This window comes from Crocodylus siamensis, chromosome 3 (assembly GCF_052110815.1).
Source record: "Crocodylus siamensis isolate JL-2025a chromosome 3, ASM5211081v1, whole genome shotgun sequence".
In the NCBI taxonomy this organism is placed as follows: domain Eukaryota; kingdom Metazoa; phylum Chordata; order Crocodylia; family Crocodylidae; genus Crocodylus; species Crocodylus siamensis.
Genome location: NC_143397.1, coordinates 93437099 through 93461991, shown reverse-complemented (window position 1 = coordinate 93461991; position 24893 = coordinate 93437099). Strand labels below are relative to the sequence as shown.

Genomic DNA, 24893 nt, shown 5'->3' with positions numbered 1-24893 from the left:
AAATGCAAGTTTCTCCACCTTGGGAGGAAAAACCTGCAGCATCCTTATAGGCTCGGCAGTGCTACATTGGATAGCACTACAGAAGAAAGAGACTTGGGGGTCATCATTGATCACAAGATGAACATGAGCCTGCAGTGCGATGCTGCGGCTAGTAAAGCGACCAAAATGCTGGCTTGCATCCATAGATGCTTCTCGAGCAAATCCCAGGACGTCATTCTCCCCCTGTACTCGGCCTTGGTGAGGCCGCAGCTGGAGTACTGCATCCAGTTTTGGGCTCCACAATTCAAAAAGGATGTGGAGAAGCTTGAGAGAGTCCAGAGGAGAGCCACGCGCATGATCAGAGATCAGGAAAACAGATCTTACGATGACAGGCTGAGAGACATGGGACTCTTTAGCCTGGAAAAGCGTAGGCTCAGGGGTGATCTGATGGCCACCTATAAGTTTATCAGGGGTGACCACCAGGATCTGGGGGAACGTTTGTTCACCAGAGCGCCCCAAGGGATGACGAGGTCGAACGGTCATAAATTACTGCAAGGCCGTTTCAGGCTGGACATAAGGAAGAATTTCTTTACTGTCCGAGCCCCCAAGGTCTGGAACAGTCTGCCAGCGGAGGTGGTTCAAGCACCTACATTGAACATCTTCAAGAGTAAATTGGATGCTTATCTTGCTGGGATCCTATGACCCCAGCTGACTTCCTGCCCTTTGGGCAGGGGGCTGGACTCAATGATCTCCTGAGGTCCCTTCCAGCCCTAATGTCTATGAAATCTATAAAGCATATGGTTCATACAAAAACTATGTTCCAAGCTAGTTATTTTTTGTGTGTTTGGTGTTGGCAATATATTGGACACATTAGGGTCATTAAATGCAATTTGTTACAAAGGCAGCAAGCTTCTTTCTTTCTTTCCAGAAAGAAAAATGGTAGTGGCTTCTTAAAAAAATGTAAACTGATACCAGTGGAATATTTACGATGTTTTGTCATAATTTGTGACTCATGAGTTTCATGATCTGATGCTGGTGATTAGACTGAACTTGTTTCAATGATGAAAAAAGAAATTCTTTAGGCTCTGAAGTTTTCTACTGTGGTGTGTTACCTCTGGAGATTTGGAAGAGAAGTGTGAGGGGAGCCAGTGGAAAGTGTGGCAGATAAATACTGTGGACTACATAAGGTATTGATGACTGTTTACTTTCTGAAGGCAGAAGGGATTAATGAAAAGAAGCTTTCACAACTACAGGTCCATGGGATTTCTGCTGTTCCTCCCCAGCCACATAACTGAGAAAGCAGCTCCCTATTCCAAGGAGGTGCTTTTGCTGCATATCCTGCTTACTGGTTTTTAAACTTAATCTCCCTAGTGCAAGTGCAAAGCAATGATTCAGGTTCAGTTATCAAGCCAAACCTGGGACTCTGATGTAGCTCAGACCAGATCAAATAGAATGTGGGAGGTGGGGAACCCATGAACATGGGCTTCCCTTTCCTGAACAGATCCACCAACTACAGAGGCAGCATCCAGGTTTTGCACAGCTGGAAAGATCATGGATGTTTTCCACTGTGCGATGCCCAAAGGCTACAAAATCTGCAGTGAGCTACAGGTGAGATTACTTGGCAAAGAGTATATTCCAGTAATATGGACATCTAACAAGATAATCTTCTGAACAGATCATCACTTGATGCAGCAAGTTCACTTGGCAACAAGATCAATGCTGCCACATTGCAATTGCCTGGAGAGACAGCGGTGCCAGTCATCAGAGATGGAGCTTTAGTTTTCCTTAGTCAAGCAGAATACTGTCATCATCTGCCAGTCGGGTTAAAAGAAGTGATGGTGGCATTTGAATTTGGTCAACTTGGAGATTACCTGAAGGCCTGGTATTGAATTTGTGTTAGCTACTGCTCAAGGAAAAAGGTTCTGTACAGAAATTCAGAAATATATAACCAGTTTTTGTGGCTCACCTGTGAATTCTTAAATTTTACAGCTCAGTTGAAGGTTTCTTCTGCTGCTCAATGAAAACCGTATTCAGGGGCCTTTTAATGTCAGGTAGGATTTGTAAGTGCAACCTAGAGCCAGGAGCAGAAAATGAAATGAAAAGAAAGTACTAATAGAGACATTTGGAGAAAACTGAGCACACAGCTCTGACAGCTGTGTTTGTAGTGGCACAGATGAGCACTGGAGTATTGCAGTGGTTCAATGAAATCCTGGGATTCTGCAATAGGTCATTGGGGCTAGGGACAGAAGCTACACACAAACCAGTTTGTCATCAGAAACTGGTTTAAACCTGTAACGGAATCAGTTTCAGAAAGTTTCAACATGGATGAAACTGGTTTAAGATAAACCTGGTTGAATGTAATATCAAATTTAACTGATTTGGGTCAGACTGGTTGATGGAAATTCTGTCCCAGACCTCTTCCTGGTTCAAATTAAATCACAGTCCCTCAGCATCCCAGAATGCTTTCCACCCCTGGGCTGAGCTGTACTGTCTGCTCCAGCAGAGAAGGGTTGGGACGTGGGGAGGCAGGGACTGTCACCCACACCCCAAGCAAACCCCAGCTGAGGGCTAAGGCTAGGGAGGGGGTTAAACTTCATTTCCCCTGAGTACAGAGCTGCCCTGACCTGCCCTGCTAAAAACTTACTGCTGGCTGCAACTGTGGACTACAAATCCCAGGGGCACCTGGAAGCAGGAAGAGGAAGTAATGAGCAAACCTGCAGAGTCATTCTGCTGTGATTGTGGACTGCAAATCCCAGAGACCTTGGGGGCAGTAGGAAGAGAAAGCAAACACACAGTCCATGCTGGCTACATGCCAGAGTGCTCCCCAGCTTCTGGCCTGAGCCATTTCAGTTATATGGCTGCATTTCCTGAATCAAGAGTGAATGTCTGTCCAGTTGTTTCCCAGCTTAATCTCCGCATCTTAGACTAACCTGCAGAGAATGAATCAATTCAGCCTCGGGTTTTTCTGTCTATCTGTACTTAGCCTGGGGAGTTTGCAGACAGACTGGGGGTAATGGCAGAGTGGGTTGAGAGTTGGTGTGCTGCTGTTGCTGCGTCAAGTTCTCTGGCTCCATGTCAGTGTTTAGGAAGAGGTAGAGGTCCCATGGCAAATTAAGTGATATGAAAAGGTTCTGTGACTAGGAAATTTGAAAACCGCTGGAGTATTTCATAGATTCATAGATGTTAGGGTCAGAAGGGACCTCAATAGATCATCAAGTCTGACCCCCTGCATGAAGTGCTGGGTTCAGATGACTCCAGCCATATGCCCATCCAACCTCTGCTTGAAGACCACCAGGCTAGGGGAGAGCACCACCTCCCTTGGGAGCCCATTCCAGACCTTGGCCACTCTAACTGACGAAGTTCCTCCTAATGTCCAGTTTAAATCTGCTCTCTGCTAGCTTATGGGCATTATTTCTTGTGACCCCCTGGGGACACCTTGGTGAGTTGAGCCTCACCAATTCCCTTCTGCGCCCCCATGATGAATTTATAAGCAGACACAAGGTTGCCTCTCAACCTTCTCTTGCAGAGGCTGAAGAGGTCCAGGTGCCCTAGTCTCACCTCGTAGGGCATGGCCTGCAAGCCCTTAACCATACAAGTGGCCCTTCTCTGGACCCTCTCCAGGTTATCCACATCCCTCTTGAAGTGTGGTGCCCAAAACTGCATGCAGTATTGCAACTGCGGTCTGACCAGCGCCTGATAGAGGGGAAGTATCACCTCCTTGGTTCTGTTTGTCATGCATCTGCTGATGCATGATAAAGTGTAGTTAGCTTTTCTGATAACTTTTATATGCTTAGGATCAACCCCCAGGTTTGCATACCTTATGCACTGTTTCTGATAGGAGTTTGCCTGAGTAAGGACTGCGATAATGGGAGTACCATATTGACAGCTAGCATGGGGAAACAGAAGAAGGATTTATCCAGTTATCCAGTGCTGTAGTTACCCAGTGAGTTAAAATTTGTGGCATGTAGGCTAAGTACAGATCATCAGAATGCCCCAGGCTGAATCAGTTCAATCTTTGCAGTTTGGTCTAAGATGTGTAGATTGAACCAATAAGCAAGTGAACAGACATCTACTTTTGATTCCAGAAATGCAGCCACATGCCTGCAGTAGCCCAGGCCAGAAGCTGGGGGGCTCTAGAGCATGTCTCCCTACTTGATTAAAGCAGATAGCTTGGGTCAACGCTAGCCCAACCACCCTGTGAGGAGGAGCTTGTGGGGAAGGTGCAAAGCATCCTGGGATGTTGGGGACTGTGAGTTAACTTTTTTTAATCTGGAGGGGATCTGGGACAGAAGTTCAATAAACCGATTTAACCTAAGTCAGTTAAGTCTGATACTACATCCATTCAGGCTTATCTTAAACCAGTTTTGGCCATTTTGAAAGCCGTTTATGTGCACTGAACTTCTGTTGTGTTACAGATTTGAACTGGTTTCTGATCGCTTATACGAGTTTATGTGTAATTTTTGTCTCTAGCCCTATTTGTAGTAGGGAATCCTGTAACATGGGATTCCTAGAGCAGTGTTTCCCAAACTTTTTCCAGTCCAAGGCACACTTACATTAATAACATTTCTCTGCAGGACACAACCCCTCCCCCTGCCCTGCCCACAATTTGTTTTTGACCACATACAAAGTCATTAGAGAGTAGAGTGATGTACTATCTCGTGTTTGTACACTGGAACAGCAACATGACAATACACTTTGGTTCCATCCACAAAACTAATTTATATAAACATTTTATATATATTTAGGGAAAAAAGTCATACATTAGAAAAATAAATGAAACGTACACACACATACATATGTATTCAGTGGAAAATACATCTCTTGTCCACGGAGTATTAATATTATAAATATTAAATTGTAAAAGAATCTCAAACCACCTTATATAGATAGATTAATTTAGCCTTAAGTGCAAATGTTATGCTTTATTTCCAGCTGGGTAAACTTGAAATTTAAGATGTGAAAGGCTTTTCTCAGTCTTGCTGCAAGTCAGTGGCACTGACTAGAATAAACCCCAGCACTGTCAGCCCTCTGCCTTTAATCCATCCTTCATCCCAATGATAGCGAGAGATAGTGAAAAAGATATCTATGTGAACTTAGCTAGTGATTATGAGGCGAGGTGACTGTGGGGCTGGTACTTGACAGTTATGAAGACAGTCCCTTTGTGGGCCACCATAGGGGAGAGTTTAAGTGTAACACTGAAGACTAGTGACAGACAGACGTCCATTCATAGGATATGGCTGGCTCCTGGACAGAGGTGCTACTCATGTTACAGGCTATACCTTGTTCAGAGCTTGGTGGTGGGGAGAGAACAAGATGAACTTTGCTCCATCTTCAGAAGAACTACATTATGAGTCAGAATACATGATCCCACTGAGTGAACAGTTCATTTTTTTTTTCTCATTCACCTGTGATTTTGTACATCTGATTATTATAGGATGCTATAGATTCTGGCCTTTCATCTAGAAGTGCTCGATTACCGAGGTTTTTATTTGTTTGGATGCAATGCTTGAATGTATAAAATAATGCCATTAGTTGCTGTTGGTCTGGGATCATATAATTTGATAGGGCAGTAAACTTAGTTGATAGGCATTGTAATCCACTATGTTAATTGTAGTGCCCTTGTCACTCATAAATTTCTGGACATAACTGTGATATTCGTTGTGCAATAGCCATAAGTATTAAAGCCAGTGGCAATCTGTACTGTTTTTAACAATCCAGTTGTGTACAAATAATAGTTGCACATATATACTGGGTACTTAGATGCCTAATGCAATTCTGAATTTAACTTTTAAAAAAACAAACCTAGAAAATGCCATTTATAAACCTAGAAAATGTCATTTATAAACACTTAGGACTGTAGAATTGAATATGATTTCTGAAGCACAGAATCCCCTTAAAAGATTTATCTCTCATAGTGCACCTAGAGAAGAACTCATGAATACTGTTTATCATGGATGGAAGAGCCATCCCACAGCAGCCATGGACTCTGGCTCTGTGAACCTGAGAGAATATGATGATGGCAGCGTGTACAGTTATCAGAGTGAAAGGGGGTCGACTGCCAGTTATCCTGCAGAAAGGACTGTTACATTGGTTTTTAAAATGGAAAGTACTGGCTTGGCCATAGTGAAGATTTAAGTCTCCAGTGGATAATTCCTTTCACTTGTGCTACTGTATATTTTACAGCCAGCTCTAGGGGAAGGCAAAGCATGAATCAGTTCTTGGATTCTGTTGAAAATGATGGTGTGTGAATGTGAAAGCTCACGTGTACTCTGTATGAAGAATTATTCCTAAAGAAGAATGTGGGTCAGGGAATGTGTGTGGATGATTGAAAGAAAAAGAGTTCATAGCTTGTGTAAGAGAAATATCAGGCTTGGTATTCATAGGTGCTAAGAACCATGGTTCTTGTTGACCTGATTTCATTGAGTTCTCACTCCTCCTCACTTCTGTCTTAGCCTCAGGGGAAGTAAAACTCAACCCGTACAGTAGCTAAACAAGCTTCTTGTCCCATAGAACATAAAGTCTAAATTGGAGGAGCAGGATACTGCTTCCATACTTTCCTTAACAGCTGGGGACTCTGAGCCCAGTTAAACATTGTGTCCTGGGTTCCTGTATTTGTGAGATGTTATCTTGCTTTAGTTTGGTCCTCAGGATCTCAGGTGATGATGGGTGCCTCAGGGTTTTGCCGCATGGCAATAATCACTTTTGCTTGAGGTACCAGTAAAGAAGATGGGAAATACAAATGATTGGAGAGCGTGTCTTAGCATCAGGACAAGCACAGCCAAGCCACTATGGTAGCTAGATAAAGTCTGTGCCCCAAGAACTGAACTTCAGTATCAGTAAAGCCTGATGTTTCTTATGAGATCCTTGTGAAAATTATCTGGAGTGAATAATGCTGTCATTCAGGGCCAACCAGTTGTTATCTGAAACCAAGCCTTTGTGGAATTACAAGTGAAATGTTTAAAACATAGCTCTGTGTCCCTTGGTTGGAGCAGTTCAATAACATCTACCTATTATTTAAAAAAAATTACGTTCATGGTGCAGTGATGCTAATGCTTTTATTAACAGAGACATGCCAAAAGCAACCAGGGTGATAAAATCTCTTCTCCGTTGTGCTGGGTACCGTTTCAGAACTTGGAGGGGTGGGAAGCAGTGTCCCTGCTATACAGATGATGATTAAGTTGATGTATCAATAGAGTGTATAAGCAAATAAGGTTGACCTTTCAGCCTAGCAAAGGCGTTAACCATTCTGCAGATGGGTATAGATAATATTATTAAATTTAGTATAAAGGAGATTGAATTGGGATTTTGTTGATTAAAAACAAAGGGCTATTGTTTGCCCTTTTAAAAATAATGTAAATGTTGCACAGGCATATGAACCTTAAGGAGAAATCCTATAGAATTTAATCGAAACATTACTTGGTCTGCTGGCTCTTTTTGGGCCAGCTCATACAATTAAATAGCATGGAAATAATTCTATGACCTGTCTTTTAAAAAAAAATAAGCTACAGAAAGACTTTATTAAGTTCTACAGGGTTTTTTCCCCCTACCAATTTCCATATAAACCGTTAAATTTCTTTAGCTAGAGGTAGTTAGTCAAGGTTAGTCTGAAATGTATAAACAATGATTCTCAACCAGGGTACCATTTCAAGGATGCCTTGAAAACAATTTAGGGGTGTTTTGGTGAGCAAACATGATTCATAAGATGAACCCAGTGGTTTCATACAAGAATCCATTGTGTTAAAATTTATTCTGTCCTGTTGCCTTTTTTTGGGTTCGTTGCTACAGAAAAATGGCTGTATTATTTTTCCATAGTCAAACAGTGAGTGAAAACTAACAGCTTGCATTTTCTGAGGGATGCCTTGAGCCTAAGAAGGAATGCCTTAGGTCTAACCAGGGATGCTTTGAGGCTAAAAAGATTGAGACTTACTGCTTTAAACCCTATAGAACCCTATAAATCTAGTCCTATTACATTCAACAGGAATCAGTAGGATGGGCCTGATCCAAAGCCCTTTGAAGGAAACATTTTGTAGTAGGTGCTTATGAGGGAATGAACACAATTTGGCCTCCAAAGATTGGTGTTTTAGCTGCTGTTGGTTAGTTGGTGTTGTTTCTTCTAATGGACTTTAAAATGAGCTTTTCTTGTTGTCCTGTGGTTTAATTCCTTTTAGATTAACTCCAGTGACAAACAAGGATTCAGATGCATTCAGATTCAAATATATATAAGTGTGTAGACACAGACGCACACAAATCTAGAATCCTTCCTTGTCTTGTGCTAGGCTGCTTATCTTCCATCTGTGAAGTGCAGACATTTCACTGCTGATTCTCAGAACTGTCAGTTTGATTCATTTCTGCTCTCAGAGAAAGCAGCTCCAGAGGAAAGAGTGGTAAATTTTCACATTTGTAGAGTGCTGAAAGAAATGGAGCAGTATTGATATTTACTGAATTTTGGAAAATCCTGATTCCCTTGGCGTAGCCAGTTATGGTGGAGATGTTCTCTACTCAGTGATCTTTACCTTAGACCAGGGCTATCAAACATTTGGGCTAGGGACAGACATGACACACAAACTGGTTTAAATGGTTTAAACCTGTAATAGAACAGATGTGCAGTGCACATAAACTGGCTTGAGAATGGCTGAAACCGGTTTGAGATAAACCTGGTTGAGTGTAGTATCAGGCTTAACTGATTTAGCTGAAACCAGTTTGTACAATGTCTGTCCCAGACCCCTTTCTGGTTTAAGTTAAATCAGAGTTCCCTAGCATCCCGGCATGCTCTCTGGGCTGGGTGTGCTTGGCTTCCGCCAGCCCTACACCCCCCTCACTGCTCAAGCAGGAAATCTCCTCTTCCCTCCCTCCTATCTCCCACATCATAGACCCCAGCACCACAGACCCTAGGCATGTGGTATGTTAGCTAATGCTGAGAGGTGCCTCTGTGTCTGTTTCTCTCAAATTTCACTGGGGCAGGGAGACAGAACAATGACTACTTAGGGCTGTTTGGAGCTAATCAACAGGTCAGCTGGTAAGCTGTCTAAGTTTGAAGTAATGGGGAGAGACCATTGTTTTGGTAATTGGGTGATTAAAGACTGTTATCACTATCAGCCCTTAGCTGGCTTGCTTGCCTGTCAGTTTGCTGCCGACAGTATGACAAAGCAAGGAAGGAGATTGAAAAGCTACATTTCAACAGCTTTCATATGCACTGCACCCCCCACCCCCCTTGCCTGCAGCTGGGAGCTGGCAACACTCCTGCCCCTTGAGCAGCCAGCAAGGAAAAGCCTGGGACCCTGCAGGTAGACCTCCCTAATGAGAGAGTCCTGCTGGGGGCTGGCCATGCCCCCTCAGCTCAGCTCAGCTCGGCTCAGCTTCCTGCAAAAGGGAAGGGAGGGCTGCTCTGGCACCCCCCCGGCTTCTAGCTTGAGCCACTGCAGGCATGTGCTTGAATTTCTTCAGTCTAGAGAGAATGTCTGTCCTGTTTCAAACCGGTTCAGCCAAGCCAGGTTAGACTAACCTGCAAAATTTGAATCAATTCAGGCTCAGGTTTTTGAAAATCTGTCTCTAGCCATGGTCTTCAGGCCAGATCTGGCTTGTGACACTGTTCTATTTGACTCACCAGACTACTGGTAAGCCAGTGACTTTGGGGTGTGGCGAGTGACAGACAGGGCCTGCCATGGAATTTGAGGATTGGGGGCACCTATGGACATGGCAATCATGGCAGGCTGAGTGAGGGTTGTGGTGACACAGCCCTTTCTTGTCCTATAGCCTGCTGGCTAGCCACTGCTTGTGCCACTTCTGCTATGGCCTGACCTGTGGCTGCTTGTCCCAGTTGATGTCACTGCCCTGATGGCCGCTGCTGCCATGCTGTTTGTTGCCACTGCTGGATCCATTCTTGCTGTCACCTTGTGTCCCAGGCTGCATTTAGCCTATGAGAAGTCCTATGATCTGGATCTGACCCAGGGCAAAAAGTGAATTTGACACCCATCTCTTCAGCTTATTACATCTGCCCTTCTCTTGATCATTATTCTCAGATGCCTTCAAAATGGAGTTATTTTATATCCCATTCTAATTTTCATTTCAATGGGACAGTTGAAAAACAAATTACTGATCAGCAGACTTAAATCTGATCTTGAAGCAGTTTTCATGTCAGCATGACTTGGACTTCAGTGGAATTGATCTGGATTTGACCTGGAGTAAGGAAGATTAGAATCAGACCCCAAGTATGTCCGGCAGTAGAATCTGGAATTCAAGGCCAGATATTATTCAATTATCACAGCCAGAAATGTCCAGTGAGAAAGCGCCTCTCACACGCACCCATTCTCAGTAACTGAATCTGTTTGCACATGCTAAAAAGAAAGGGGCGTAGTTGGCTGTTTTCCAAATATAATCCAAAATTCTATTACTTGGGATCTTCCTGCTGTTTTAATGACGTTTGGCAAGCTGAACTTAGGGTCACACCAGCTCCTGGGCTTTGATTATCAAGTGCAAAGAAAGAGGGTAAGAGAGGAGTAGTACTTACATATTTACATATATACACGAACAAGGAAATGCTTCAAAATGAAGAAAAGGAACAGAACAAAAAGACAGTTTTACTCTAGAAAGGAAAGATGGCAGGACTATTGGAAAGCCAAAAGGAGCCTCCAGAATTGCCTTGAATTGCAGCTGTGCTAGGAAATGCAGTTCAGATCCTCAGACAGGTGGTTTATCCGAGGGTGAGAACAGCTATTTAATCATGGTGCTTGTAAACGTAATCTTGAGGACTTCCTTAGTCCACACTCAGATGTTATTGTTGGGGCTCACAGGGACTGATAGCCTGAAAGAGTTTTGTGGCTGCATAGAGCACCAGACTGAGCTGTCAGGTTTACGCAATAGTTCCATCACCATTGCTGACTCCGAGCTTGGTTTGCCAGCCTGCATTCTCACATAGCTTTCCAAAGGATCCTTGTGTTTTGCTTACAGCTGTGACAGGACAGAGGTCAACTCCTGTCAGGTAGTCACCTGTGTGGCACGTACTTGTGGAACCTATGGTGTTGTTGCGTCGGGGTTACCGTTTGGAGCCGTGTTGATTGCTATCGTAGGGCATGTGTAGATGAAACAGGGGCCCTAAATTGAAGCGGTGGGTTTTTAAAAACACCACTTCAGTTTAGGGCCCTTTAAATCCCCGTGTCATTCACACACCCGAATTTACCTGCCTCTCTAGTGCCAGGGAGGGGAAGGTGAGCTGCTGGCAGGCAGAGTGGCCCCAGGGCTGCATGGAGTCTGGTGCTTCACTCCACGGCTGTAGAGCAACAAACTAAAACTCCTCAGAGGAGTTTAGTTTACTGCGCCCCAAGGGATTTAAGGTGCATTACGCTGGCGAATTTGCTACAGCGGCTGAAATTTTACTGCACAACATGCCTCCGATATGTGCAAACACCAGCACCATTAAAGCTGTGCAAAAGCATTTAACTTGCTTTAGAGCGTCATGCACACATGCCCCTTGTTTCGTCTACACGTGGCCTTAAAAGCTATCCTCACTTCTTCCCGCCTAATGCTGGATAAGGTAGAGGGTGTAGAAAGGAAAAAAGGGTTTAAGCCTCACTGGAAAATGGTCTGTCATTGGCAATAGCTGTCATCTGTGCACTTCTCCTTCACTTGTGTATTCCTCTTCATTGGGAGCCAAAACACTTTCAGTGTTGTTACAAGAAGTAAATAGTAGCTACTGTAGTTGTCAGACTGTATTTGGCACCAATTGAGAAGGATCCCCAGGACTGACAGTTCATCTTGGCTGTGTTTTCTAGAATGCAGGCAAACTGATGAAACTGTCGTCTCTCTCCCAGTCATCTTTTGTAGACTGAATGGAGCTTCTGCTTTTACTTCTAGACCAGTAACATCAGTCAGTTTCAAATAGCATCTTATTAGGGAGCGGAGGAAGAACATACAGGTGAGTTGAACCAAATACAAGTATATCATCCTTTTCAGCATAACTATCCTTTGCAGCAGATACGTGAATGATAGAAGTCTATTTATTCAATGTAGGACCAATTTGTGAGCAGAATACATCAGTGGTGAAAGTTGTGACCAAGACTAAGGTTAAGTAGCCATCAGTGTGGCCTCCTAAGCACTTATGAACTTGACAATCTGGAAGGTGAATGTGTGCAAAAGATAAAAGGACTCCTTGTGTAAGAGGTAAATTTAAAAATCAATTGTGTACTAAAACTTGCCTGAATTTTCTTTCTTTTTTTAAACAATAGCATGAAAAATTCTGAAATGCCAAATAAGTAAAATGAAAATGTACAAACTGCATGTGAAAGAGCACCAGCAAAAAAAGCTGTAAAAATGTCATGTTGCCAGTGTAGAGAGAGCTCAGATTGGTATTGGAAGTTCCAAGGTTTGTTCTAGTGGTTGGTGGAAAAAGGCAGAAAATTTCCAAGTGTATATTCAGAACTGGAACCCCAAGGATCAACATTTGACCCATTACGTGAGAGGTCCATTGGCCATCCAGTGAGCTTATCACTGTGGTTTCTGCCTTTGGGCAGGGAGGTAATGCATGCAAAGGTACCTTTATGCCACCGTCTGGACTTCTTCTAGTGGTGAGTCACAACAGGAGTGCTCATCCCAGAAAGATTAAGCCTTAATGGTGTTTAAAAATACTGTGCATTTAGATAGCATTTCTCATCCATCTTGGAACTGCTCACAATTAAATTCTGAAGCCTCCCTGTGATGCTGGCAAGAGATACTTGTACATTAGGGCTAAGTACATACAGTCAGAAAGCTCAAGCCTGAATCGATTCATTCTTTGCAGATTAGCCTAAACTGCAGAGTTTAAACTGAGAAACAACTGGCCAGACATTCATTTTTGATTCAGGAAATGCAGCCACATACTTGCAGTGGCTCAGGCCAGAGGCCTGGGGGTGCTAAAGCATGGCTTTCTGGCACATAGCGAGCAATGGCTGTATGTTCGCTTTCTCTTCCTGCTGCCCCCGAGGTCTCTGGGATTTGCAGTCCAGAATCACAGCAGCAGGACTCAGCAGCAGGACTCTGCAGGGTTGCTCATCTCTTCTTCCTGCTTCCAGGTGCCTCTGGGATTTGTCCACAGTTGTAGCCAGCAGTAAGTTTTTAGCAGGGCAGGGCAGCACTGTACTCAGGGGAAGGAAAGTTTAACCTCCCTCCCTGGCCCCAGCCCCCAGCTGGGGTTTGCACAGGGTGGGTGACAGTCCCTGCCTCCCCATCTCCCAACTCTTCTCTGCTGGAGCAGGCAGTGCAGCCCAGCCCAGGGCTGGAAAGCAATACTGAGGGACTCTGGTTTAACTTAAAGTAGGAAGGTATCTGAGACAGAAGTTCCATAAACTGGCTTGACCCAAATCAGTTAAGTTTGATACTACATTCAATTAGGTTTATCTTAAACCAGTTTCAGCCATTTTAAAACTGGGTTATGTGCACTGAACTTCTTTTCTGTTACAGTTTTAAACCAGTTTCTGATTACTTAAAACAGTTTGTGTAACTTCTGTCCCTAAAGTAGTTCACTAATTGCAGAAAACTAGAAGAAGTTTCAGTAGCTGGAACACAGGTAGATGGAATCCAGGCTGACAAAAAGCTCTATCGATTCCTTAATGACCACAGCTTCTGTGGACCTAGTTTGATGCGTCTTTTCAAGGACAGCACCTCTATCTGCCAAGAGTGCACCAGCCTCACCCTGCCTCAGACTAGTAGGGAACTAACCCATGTTTTAAAATGCCTGCATAGCTTCCATGTGCAGGAGATGTTCCTGTGGATTCTGCTGCCTGGTGTAATTCCTCTTGGTTTGTGAGCATGGAGAGGAGCACAATATGAAGCTTTCGTTCTGTGAAAAGGGATCCTAGAGTTTTGAGAAATTGTGTTGAACCACAATTAAAGATTTCACAAGGCAGACATTAGTTTGCAAGACTTTACTAAATGTAAATGCTAATATACTGTGAAATATGATGAAATATAATGAATATGGGCATGGAAATGCCTATTGAGAAATGTCTTAACACAAAAATGTTTAACCTGTAAACACTTGTGCTCATGAAGCAAGTATTTAGTCCCAGTAAATAAATTCAGAAGAGCTACCAGTGCCTATGATGCTGATCACATGCTCAGCTGCTTGGAGTATTGGGGCTCACAAGCCTTCATGGATCTGTCAGGTTCTCACTGCCGTAATGTACGATATAAGCCATCCTGATATCCCTACAGAAAGTCTCTTAATGCACTGAAATTGCTTTCCAGGTTGACTGACTGTAGTTTCTGATTTTCAAATATTGTAACCTGAGTGTTTTATATAACTGTGCTGAAAGGAGACAGTTTGTTTATATTAAAAACTATTAGGCTCTTAAATTGTGTTTGGAGAATAAAGCTGTTTGTTTAGATAAGTCCTGAAGTGTGACCCACACTCTTTATTAATGTTTTGGATTCCTATGAAGGAAGTAACCAATAAATTTTGATGCTTTATTTATTTATTTATTTATTTGTCCCACCATAACACTTAGGAAACCTTGGTGTGGATCAGGATTCAATGTGCTAAAATAAAATTAAATGAAATTCTTGTGCCGATACCCTCAGTTTCAAGTTTCAGGCTGGAGGGACATTAAATGTCTGAAAGCACTCCTTCTTGACCAATAAGATTTTAAATAGACATGCACAGAGTTCTCTTTTTTTCTTTTCTCTTTTTGTGGGATGGAGGAGGTCAGGTCCCCTAATGTAAGAATGCAAATCATTTGTTTGACTTTGTAGCCAATGGGACTCCCCAGAGGTTAAACATTACCCATTTGATTTCTGATTTGTATAGTTTCATAAGAAACTGTCCCCTGACCTCAAATTTTGTCTGAGATGCTCCAAATAACGTTTTCCTCATCATTATTGGTACCAGTTTTTCCCTCATAATCTGTCTCTGTTCCTCTGACACAAATAGAGAACTGCTTATCATGTTATATACAACACTCTCATTTGCTTACTCAAAAGTATAAGAGTTTCTTTTCTTGGTCAGGAACTGTATGGGAGTGGCTGACATTACGACATGGAACATTTGCAGCACAAAGTGGCTGTGGGGGAGAGAGCGTAGCCATCTAGAAAATTCTCACTTCTAAACTGTACCAGGTTTGCTGTTGAGGATTTTAATTAAAACAAGCAATTGCTAATGCAAGAGCTAAATTCACTTTTGCCAGCAGGAGGGAGCAGATTCTAGTTCAAACTAGCTTGAGCAAAATGGCACCATCCAAAGTTCTTACATGCTCTCCTTTCCCTGGAGGCTGCCTGCGCTGACCTCATATACCACGGAGTGTAATCTGATATCATTCTGTGTGGCATAAACAGTTTTCCATGAAGACCAGGAAAGAACACACCTAGCCCTCCTACCCCATCATTTTAGTAGCGTGAAGGACTTCGGATCTTTTTCTTCTGCAGCATTAAGTATAGAGAGGCAGCTCCTGCTTTCTCCTATACACCAGATCTTCAGCTCGAAGTCAGTGGAACTGTGCCTGTTAAGGGTCCGGCTTTGTAGACCAGAGCAGGCAATTATTTCAGCTGCAGGGCCACTTAATGAGTATGTTAACGAGTATGAGCTGTCAAGGGCCGCAAAGGTAGCTCTGCCCCTTGACAGGTGCCCTGCCCCACTGGTCGCCATCTTGGGACCAGAAGCCCCAGCCCGTAACCCCTGACCGTTGCCATGAGAAGTTCCTCCCCTTGCCCCCAGAAGCACTCCTTTTGGAAAGAAGGTCTGCCATCTTGGAACTAGAAAAAAAACCAAATTGTGTACTAAAAATCAAAATTGACAATAACATTTTAATTTTATATAAAAAATATATTTTTGTCCTGATTTGTATGCATTTGCATGGTGTACATAGAGATGATTGCATAATTGCTCAAAATGAGGTCTTACTGTTGTATATTGTGGGGGAGTGGAGGGGTGGGAGGATATGGGGGGTGAGTATGGGGTTTGTAGGGGGTGTACGTATGTGTATGTAGGGTGTGTGGCTATGAGTGGGTGAGTCTGTGGGGGGGTTGTGTGGATGTGTGGCTGGGTATGGAGTTTGTGGGGGGCTATGGAGTGTGTGGATGGGGGTGTGGGGGGGTGTGGTGGGTATACATATGTGTGGTGGGGTGTGTGCACATAGCAGTGAGGAGGGCTTCTTCCAGAGGCACGTAGGTATGTGTGTCGGGGAGCGTGTGGCTAGGTGCAGTGTTTGTGGGGTATGTGATTGTGTGTGGGGGAGGGTGTGGTTATGGTGGGATGCGCATGGGAGCTCCCTTGCGTGTGGCCCCCCTGAGCACCTGCCTCTGCTCTACAACAGCCCAGAGCCCATGCGCTTTGCAGCACCTCCCTGCCACTGCCAACGGTGCGCAGCCCCAGCACACCCTTCACCCACTCTGGACTCACCCCTGTCAGGGCAGATCAGACAGAATGTGGGACCCACGCTGCCCCACATCTGCTGTGCACCTCCTGCCCGTGTCGCATCCTGCTGTCCCCTGGGCACGCAGGAGGGCTAGGGTGGCTCCACAGCTGGACTGTGTTTCTAGGAAGCCTAGGTGACAGCAGCTCTTTTCAGCTGCTGCTGCTGCTGGACCCAACCCTGTGGTACTGGTGAGGACCCATGTTACACAGCCCCAACCCTGCATGCCCCATGCCTTGTCCAGGTTCTCCCATCCAGCCTCAGCAGCGGCAGTGTGGGACAGCAGCTGTTGCTTAGCGCAAGGGAAAAGCAGCCCCTCCTCCTCACCGCTGCCAGCTTTTCCTGCTGCAGCTGTCTGGAGCCTGTGCCGGGCTGCCCTGTGTCTGCTCTGGTGGCACTGGGCAGCCTAGAGACAGTGGTGACAGTGGCGTAGACATAGGGCATCCTGGCATGGGCTCTGGGTGGCTGCAGCAAGAACGGCCGGCAGTGGCAAGGGGAAGGGGCTGTTTTATCCCACACTAAGCAATAGCTTCCATCCCACACTGCCACTGCTGAGTCTGGATGGGCATAGGGTGTGCGGGGTCGGGGCTGTGTAGAACATGTCCCCACCTATACCGTAGGTCTGGGGCCAGCAGTGGAGGCAGCTGGAAGGAGTCACTGCCACTTGTGCTACCTAGAAAGGCAGGCCAGCTGTGGAGCTGCCTGAGCACCGCTGCATGCCCAGGGAGCAGCAGGACTCGCCACATCTGGATGGTACCTGTGCCAGGTGGGACCAAGGGACCCGTGGGCTGTATTTTGTCCACCCCTATTCTATGGTAAAATCCTCTGCCTCAAGTGCTTAGAAAGGCTTTTATCATGCCTGAGCTAATTAAATAATGTGGCATGGCTGAGAAGATGCTTTGGAAGCGTTTTAAGCAACTGTAGATTATTCAGCACCAACATAAAATAGAATAATAAATGTCAGAGTTCCCCGTGGATCTGGTGGAGGGAAGAGTGTAAATGTTTAATTGGACCCAACAGTATAATTTCTAGCTCTTGTGTTCTGAAACAGTGATTTGTGGAGCACCTCTCTAGTGCTTCATGCAGAACTGGCTGGTCACATGACATTAACTTCTTCATGTTCTGTCAACTCATTTCATCAGAAGACAAATTATTGTATTTTTCTGGTATAACTTTTCCATGTGAGCAATCATCGCAATGTCCATGTAGCTCCTGAATGGAAGGGGAGGTGGGATCCTGGGTGAGAGGGGAGAGAGCAACTGCTTAGTCTTTTTTTTTTGCATTAGTAGTGTTACCTCTGACTGGCCTGGAATGCAAGCATAATTTTCATACCACTAAGTGGAGGAAGTTGATCACAGGTTTTGGATGGTGGGGAGAAAGGTTGTTGGAGTGCATGTGTTGGGGCAGAGGCCATTGTGCATGTTTTATCTCTGATCAGATTCAGGTATAGCACATTTTAAAGAGATCTCTGTTTAAACAGGTGTGATCCTACTAATGACACCTGCCAAATGCAGAATGTTGATTTTACTGGTTTTAAAATATAGGTGACTACCCAAGTTCAGGTGCCCTCTGTTTCTATCCGGGTTTAACAGGATGAATATATTTAGCTGATTCTCTGTCTTCCCTGTGCATAATACTAGGTCACTTCAACCAAATGATAAGGTTGAACATGGTGAAATTACAGGGTGTTAGTCAGACTGGCTTTCTAGAGAAAACTCTTCACTGCTACAGTTGAGATGCTCAGCCCTGCCTATATTGCGAAGTGAGTTCTTTCCACATACACTGCATTAGCTTTATTTCATGTATCCTGCCAATCAATTATTGTGACTTCACTACTAACTTTGCAGGGTTATTGGATGCCAAGCATAAGAACTGTAAGCTGGTAAACTGTTAAGTCAGTGAAGTGCAGTATTACCATGGATACTTACGCCAGGGAATTGACATATTATTATCTAGTATTACAGCAATTTGACCCCAACGAACAAAAAAGCTATCTTCCCATTTTGCTGGCACTGTACACAGAATTAGGGAAAACAGTTTTTGCTCTGAAATGTTTCTAATGTAAATAGATAAGACAAACAAAACAAGCCTTATCTTCATTTTACAGCTGGGCTAAGTACAGACAGTCAGAAAGCCCAAAGCTGAATGATTCTCAGGTTAGTCTAAGCTGCATATATTGAACCATTAAGCAAGTGAACAGACATTCATGTTTGATTCCATAAATGCAGCCACATGCCTGCAGTGGCCCAGGCCAAAAGCTAGGCAATGCTGGCTCACGCCTCCCTGCTTAGCTGGAGCAGGCATCTTGGGCCAACACTACTGCACCCACCCTGAGAGGGAGGCTTTGTGAGGAAGGTGCAAAGTATCTAGGGATGCTTGGGGACTGTGACTTAAGTTTAATCCAGAGGGGATCTGGGACAGAAGTTCAGTAAACTGATTTAACCTATATCAGTTAAGTCTGATACTACATCCATACAGGTTTATCTTAAATTGCTTTTGGCCATTTTGAAAGCGGTTTATGCACACTGACCTTCTGTTGTGTTACAGATTTGAACTGGTTTGCGATCATTTATATTGGCTTATCTGTAATTTCTGTTTCTAACATTGGAACAAGGAGACAAGGTGGTATAGGGTCACACTAGGGAACTGCAGCAGCCCCAGCTGGTGCGTTAACCACAAACTCCTCTTTCTTAATCTTTAGGAAAGCAGCCTCTCCCTTCGAATTTATATGTGAGAACTTGATCCTCTTGATGTAGTTTCCCTTTCACCCAAGTTTGACAGCCCCTGTGATAGAGTAGTGTTACAACAGCTCAGGAGGGTTCTGCCACAAATCATGTTGAGGGATTCTGTCCAATCCCTTGAGAACACAATTATTGCCATTGTTGAGAAATCCTTGGCTTTCATGGCATAACACAATTAAAATCCTCTGTTACATATGCTCTGTTTCAGGACTGGCAAAGATCAGAGAGTTTGTTTTTGTGTGGACATTGGATAACAGTCATTATAGAGCCTTTCATCTGTGGTATCTTATGAAGCAGGTTAAATATTACCACATCTGCTGCACTGATGTGGAAGCTTCAGTAGACAGGTTAATTGTTAAGATTTTAAAATAAAAGTAAGAGAGGGCAGTGCGGTTATAAATTTATTTTGTTATTATTGCTGTTATACATGGCAGTCAATCCTTTTATTTTATATTTAATTCTATCCAATAATCCTTGTATGGGATCCAAAATGTAATATTAGGTTTGGCAAACTCTGCTGCAGTCTGAAATCATCTCCCTCCTGTGTGAGTCAAACCCAGGTTTTCAGTCTATGATCTAGACTGAGTCTGTATTTCTGATCATGATGGTTAATTCCTAAGCAGAGAGCATCTGTCACTGAGCACATCTACTTGAGCATTGGGATTTGAAGACAGGGGCCCCATTCTCATTCCTACTACAGACTCACTGGATGAGTGTAGGCAAGTCTGTACCTCAGCTTGTCCATCAGTAACAGAATTAAAGCTACTTACTGCTCTGTGAATGAAAAAAATACCCTATGAGTTCTAAGGATTATTACAGCATTTCTTATTTTAAGGTGTGGTGCAGGGCCAATGAGTGGATTGCAGCTACCATGCCGGCATGTGGTTTGCCAGCAATCCCAGAAGCCAGCCCAGTCTAGGAAGCCAGAGTGCCCCTTGGATCAGCTGCTAGGCTGGGGTGCTACCATACCATACTATACCCTTCTCAATGCAGGCTTTGGCAGAACATGTTGGTGGCCTCTGAGGTGATCTCTAGCGCCCTTTTCAGCTAGGGACAGACATTCAAAAAGCCTGAGTCTGAATTGATTCAATCTTTGCAGATTAGTCTAACCTGGCTAGGCTGAACCAGTTTGGAACTGGACAGGCATGCTCTCTCAACTGAGGAAATTCAGGCACGTGCCTGCAGTTGGTCAGTCTAGAAGCCAGATCCCACTAGAGCAGCCCTCCCTTTCCTTCCAATGCTGAGCTGAGGTGGGTATTGTCAGGCCCAGCAGGATGCATTGATTAGGGAGGTCTGCCTGTATCATCCCAGGCTTTTCCCTGCCTGCTGCTCAAGAGGTGGGAGTGTTGCCAGCCCCCTGCTAGTACTCTGAGGCAAGGAGGGATGTGCAGTGCATGCAACTGTTGATGATATGGAGCCTTTCAATCTCCCTCTCTCTGCTTCTTTATATGGTATGCCATAAACTGATGGGCAAGAAAGCCAGCATGAGGCTGATAACAGTGTTTATCACCTCATCAGCAAAACAGTAGCATCTCTCCATTAGTTCAAACTCTTCTTAATCAGCTTACCAGCTGACCTCTTGATTAGCTCCAAAAATCCCTAAGCGGTCTGCCTTTCCCAGTGAAATTGGAGACACACACAGACATTTCTCAGCATTAGCTAGCATACCATATGCCTAAGGTCTGTGGGGCTTAGGTCTGTGTTGTGGGAAAAGGGAGGGAGGGGGGAATCCCTGCTTCAGCAGTGAGCAGGGGAGGGCGGAGAGCAGGCGGAAGTCAGGCAGACCCTGCTGGACCTGCAGTTTCTGCGGGAGATCCAGCCATTGAGCAAAGAGGAGGAGCCAGGTGTGCTGTGGAGCAGAGAGCCCTGCCCAGGGGACAGTCTGGTTTATCTTAAATTAGCAAGGGGCCTGGGACAGATATTGAATAAATTGGTTTGAGCCAAATCAGTTCAGTCTGATACTACATGCAGTCAGGTTTATCTCAAACCAGTTTCAGCCATTTTCAAACTGGTTTACGTGCACTGAACATCTGTTCTGTTACAGGTTTAAACCAGTTTCTGATCACTTAAACCGGTTTATGTGTAATGTCTGTCCTTAGCTTTCATGACTGCTTTCTGTCTGGTGCACTTGGAGGAGCCACTGATATGTCCGGGAACAAGTGGTGGGTAAATGCAGCAGGTCATAATGGCTTTTTGCCATTCTGTCCTCGTGCTTTTCTAGGGCAAGGCAGAGAGAAGTTGTAATTGCAGTGACACTGTGCAGTACAGCATATTGAGGAAGATAATTGCTTCCTAAAGCAGCCAGTGCATGCGGTGTCTCAAAGCCAAAAATAAAACTGAGCTCCACCACAGGATGCAAAGTATGGTACTTGGAATTTCAAAGGCCAAAACCAATGCCTTGCATTGGGTTAACTATTACACTGACCTGAGAAAGCAAAACTGCTGACTTAAATAGGGTCTTTGTAACATGAACTGTTGCTGCTGTTGCTAATGCTCCAGTTATACAGTGTCTCCCCAAGTGAGCAGGATGCTGCCCAACCTGGACCCTGTAACACTGTATCCTCATGCGAGGCCTTTCCTGCTGTTTCAACCACTAGAGGAAGGATGGGCGAGGAAAGTCCTTTAGCAGCATTTGTGGAAGAGGTACGTAACATACAGGGCACACGTAAGTGGAATAATTTGGGAAGCAGGGAGCATGCCTTATACCTTCTTTTGAGAGAAGCATCTCCTCTTACCAGAGCCTGCTGCCTGAAGCCTGCAGGCGCATGTGGAAAAGGTTGAGGTCCTGGCTACCAGCCTGAGCACCATTGTGTGTGCACACCCAATGACCTGTTAATGCTCAGAGGGCCTGACAGACTTTCTGTTGATTTCAGTGCACTTTGGATCAGACCCAGGGAGTGCTATAGGAAGCATTGTATCTGGGCACTGGATGGATATCCTAGGGAAATAGAAGTCCTCATGCTCTCTTCCTATGCATAGTAAAAACAACTTACTAACCCTTGCCCTGTAGAGGCCAGAATGTGATTTCCACACAGGCAATACTGGTTGGAGCAGGGAGATTTGGGAGAGTCTTTAAGACCCTAGACTTTAACTCCCCACTTACTTCAGTGGGGCCAGGATTCCAGCATAGGTCTAAAGCTAGCATTATGTTTCTGTCTAAAAAGGACAAAATAACACCTAGGAGAAATGCACATATTATGTAACATTAAATAGAGCACTAGCTGTTTGATTATTGTGCTATTTCCTTTTTATTTGTAAATTTCCTTTCTCTTCTTTCATCTGCATTCCAGAATCTATAAAGGCCGGAGGGAAAGGCATGTTTCCTACATTTAGGCTAAGTACAGACAATCAAAAAGCCCAAGGCTGAATCAGTCAATCAAGGCTAATTCAGTTTTTGAAGATTAGTCTAAACTTGTATAGATTAAACTGAGAAAGAACTGGTCAGACGTTCACTTTTGATTCAGGAAATGCAGCCACATACTTGCAGTGGCTCAGGCCAGAGGCCTGGGGGTGCTAAAGCATGGCTCTCTGGCACGTAGCCATCATGAGCTGTGTGTTCACTTTCTCTTCCTGCTGCCCAAAAGATCTCTGGGATTTGCAGTTGAGAATCACAGTAGCAGGACACTGCAGAGTTGCTCATCACTACTTCTTCCTGCTTCTAGGTGGCTCTGGGACTTATAGTCTACAGTTGTAGCCAGCAGTAAGTTTTTTGCAGGGCAGCTCTGTATTTGGGGGAAGAGAAGTTAAACCTCCCTCCCTGGCCTCAGACCCCAGCTGGGATTTGCTTGGGGTGGCAGTCCCTGCCTCCCCACCCCTCTAACCCTTCTCTGCTGGAGCAGACAGCCAAGGCCAGCCCAGCCCAGGGCTGGAAAGCATGCTGGGATGCTGGAGACTTTGATTTACCTTGAACCAGGAAGGGTTGTGGGACAGAAGTTTCAAAAACCAGTTTGACCCAGATCAGTTTACTGTGAAACCTGGTTGAATGTAGCATATCTTAAACCAGTTTCATCCATTTTGAAACTGGTTTATGTGTACTGAATTTCTATTCTGTTACAGGTTTAAACCAGTTTCTGATGACTTAAGCCAGTTTATGTATAACTTCTGTCCCTAGCCTTAAACAGCCACTGCGGATTCCAGTCTGTACAGTGCAAAAGCCTCAGAGCCAAAAGATGACTGCAGCATCTTATTGGGACAAAAGGGCTCATTGCCAGAATTCTGGGAGAGCAAGTTGGTTCTATTTCTATGCTTACCACAGCAAACAAGCCCAAGAATCATATCCAGTATAAATATAATAAATAAATAATAAAAAGTTATAAAAGTGGTGATCATAAAAACAGCTGCCTAAACCATGCATGTGCTTTCATAAAAGCCACGCTTTATTAGTGGTGGAAAGAGGTGCCAGGTCACAAGGGCTTGAAAGCATATACTGTTTTTGCCCTCAGAGAACATGTGCTGGTGTCTGTGGCTGGTAGTGTATTTCTTATAACTCAGGTCATGAAATGCCAAAAGAGGGTGTTAGGTAAGAGATGAAGTGCCACAATATACAGAGAACTAATACTATTTAAAGGGACGGTCCTTATGGTTAGGTCCATATGATTTGTCAAGATGGTCACTAAAGTTTCAGTGTTTGTGGAGTTGCTATGTCCTTTTAGCATGTCAGTTATTCTACTGAATTTAAAGAGGGCTAACCTCATGCCTTCAGTTTAACCATGTGAGAGTCCATGAACGACGCATACCCCCAGAGGCTGGCAGCAGCTGTGGCGGCAGCAGGGGTGTGGCGGCAACAAGTGGGAGCCACATGCAGGCGGCTGCAGTGATGTCAGCGGCGAGGGCAGGCCGAGTGGGGACTGCCCACAGGTGACCTGCATGCAATCAGGTCAGTGACTTGCATGCAGGTGACCTGCATGCAACCGCAACAGTGTCTGCAGCAGGGGAGGTGTGGGGGCATTCTGAATGGTGAGCAGGGACTGCTTGCAACTGCCATCTGCACTGTCAGCGGCGGTGAGCAGGGACTGTCTGCAGCTGCCGGCAGCCGTGTCAGTGGCGACGGTGAGTAGCGACCGTCTGCAAAACCTGGCGGCGGCTTCAATGGCAGCAGTCTTGGGGAGGCAGGTGTCCCTCTAACACATTGCCTATGTGAGAGTCTTTGCAGATGGGGCATTAGTTTATAAAAATATATATGGTAAGGGACTGTGCTTATAGTTTATCTAATCTAATACATCAATTTATGAGGCTTCCACTGTTGTAAATCTCTCTCTTTTTTAACAGCAGGATCCTGATACTGTTCATGAGCCTCTGGGTGCTATTTTCAAATATTAAAAAATAATTTCATTATTTAAATTAAATTAAATTAAATAGAGAGGCAGGCACAGCTGAAGGAGCCATGGGAGAAGCTCCCGTGGCTGCCCAACTCAGCCTCAGCTTCCCTGCACTTTTAAAAAAGAAAAGGTCCCACATTCTCTGGCTGCATCAGCCTATGGGGGCTCATGGCAGAGCCCCCACATGCAGCGCAGGGCACTGGGGGGGTAGGGTGAATTGCCCCCACCACCTGGCACCTGCATGACATCTGTCTCCTCATGCGACTATAGTGCAGCTTGGCAGGATACTGTGCACTGTCTGGGAGCTGGGGCAGCTCCACCTGTCACCCAAAGTCTAGCACCACTCAGCCCCTGCTCCCAAACAGTGCACAGTGCTCTGCCAGGCCGTGCTGCACCTGCACCGTGAGGTAGCTGCCACATGGGTGCCAGGCGAGGGGGGCCGATCCCCAGGGCCCTCTGCTGCCACTCGCTGCGTTGGG

General features: G+C 44.8%; 1 protein-coding gene across 2 annotated transcripts in view; it reads left to right on the top strand.

Annotated features, from left to right (window-relative positions):
* The window catches only part of MOB3B (MOB kinase activator 3B), a 176518-nt gene that overhangs the window by 36197 nt on the left and 115428 nt on the right, over positions 1-24893 (top strand). Inside the window, exon 1 of one of the 2 annotated variants that reach the window (XM_090038816.1) lies at positions 21613-21739. The exons of the other annotated variant lie outside the window; for it this stretch is intronic. The gene's annotated coding sequence lies outside the window, so the exon portion shown is untranslated. Of the gene's footprint in view, positions 1-21612; positions 21740-24893 lie in introns of those variants that run through there. 2 annotated transcript variants of the gene reach the window in all.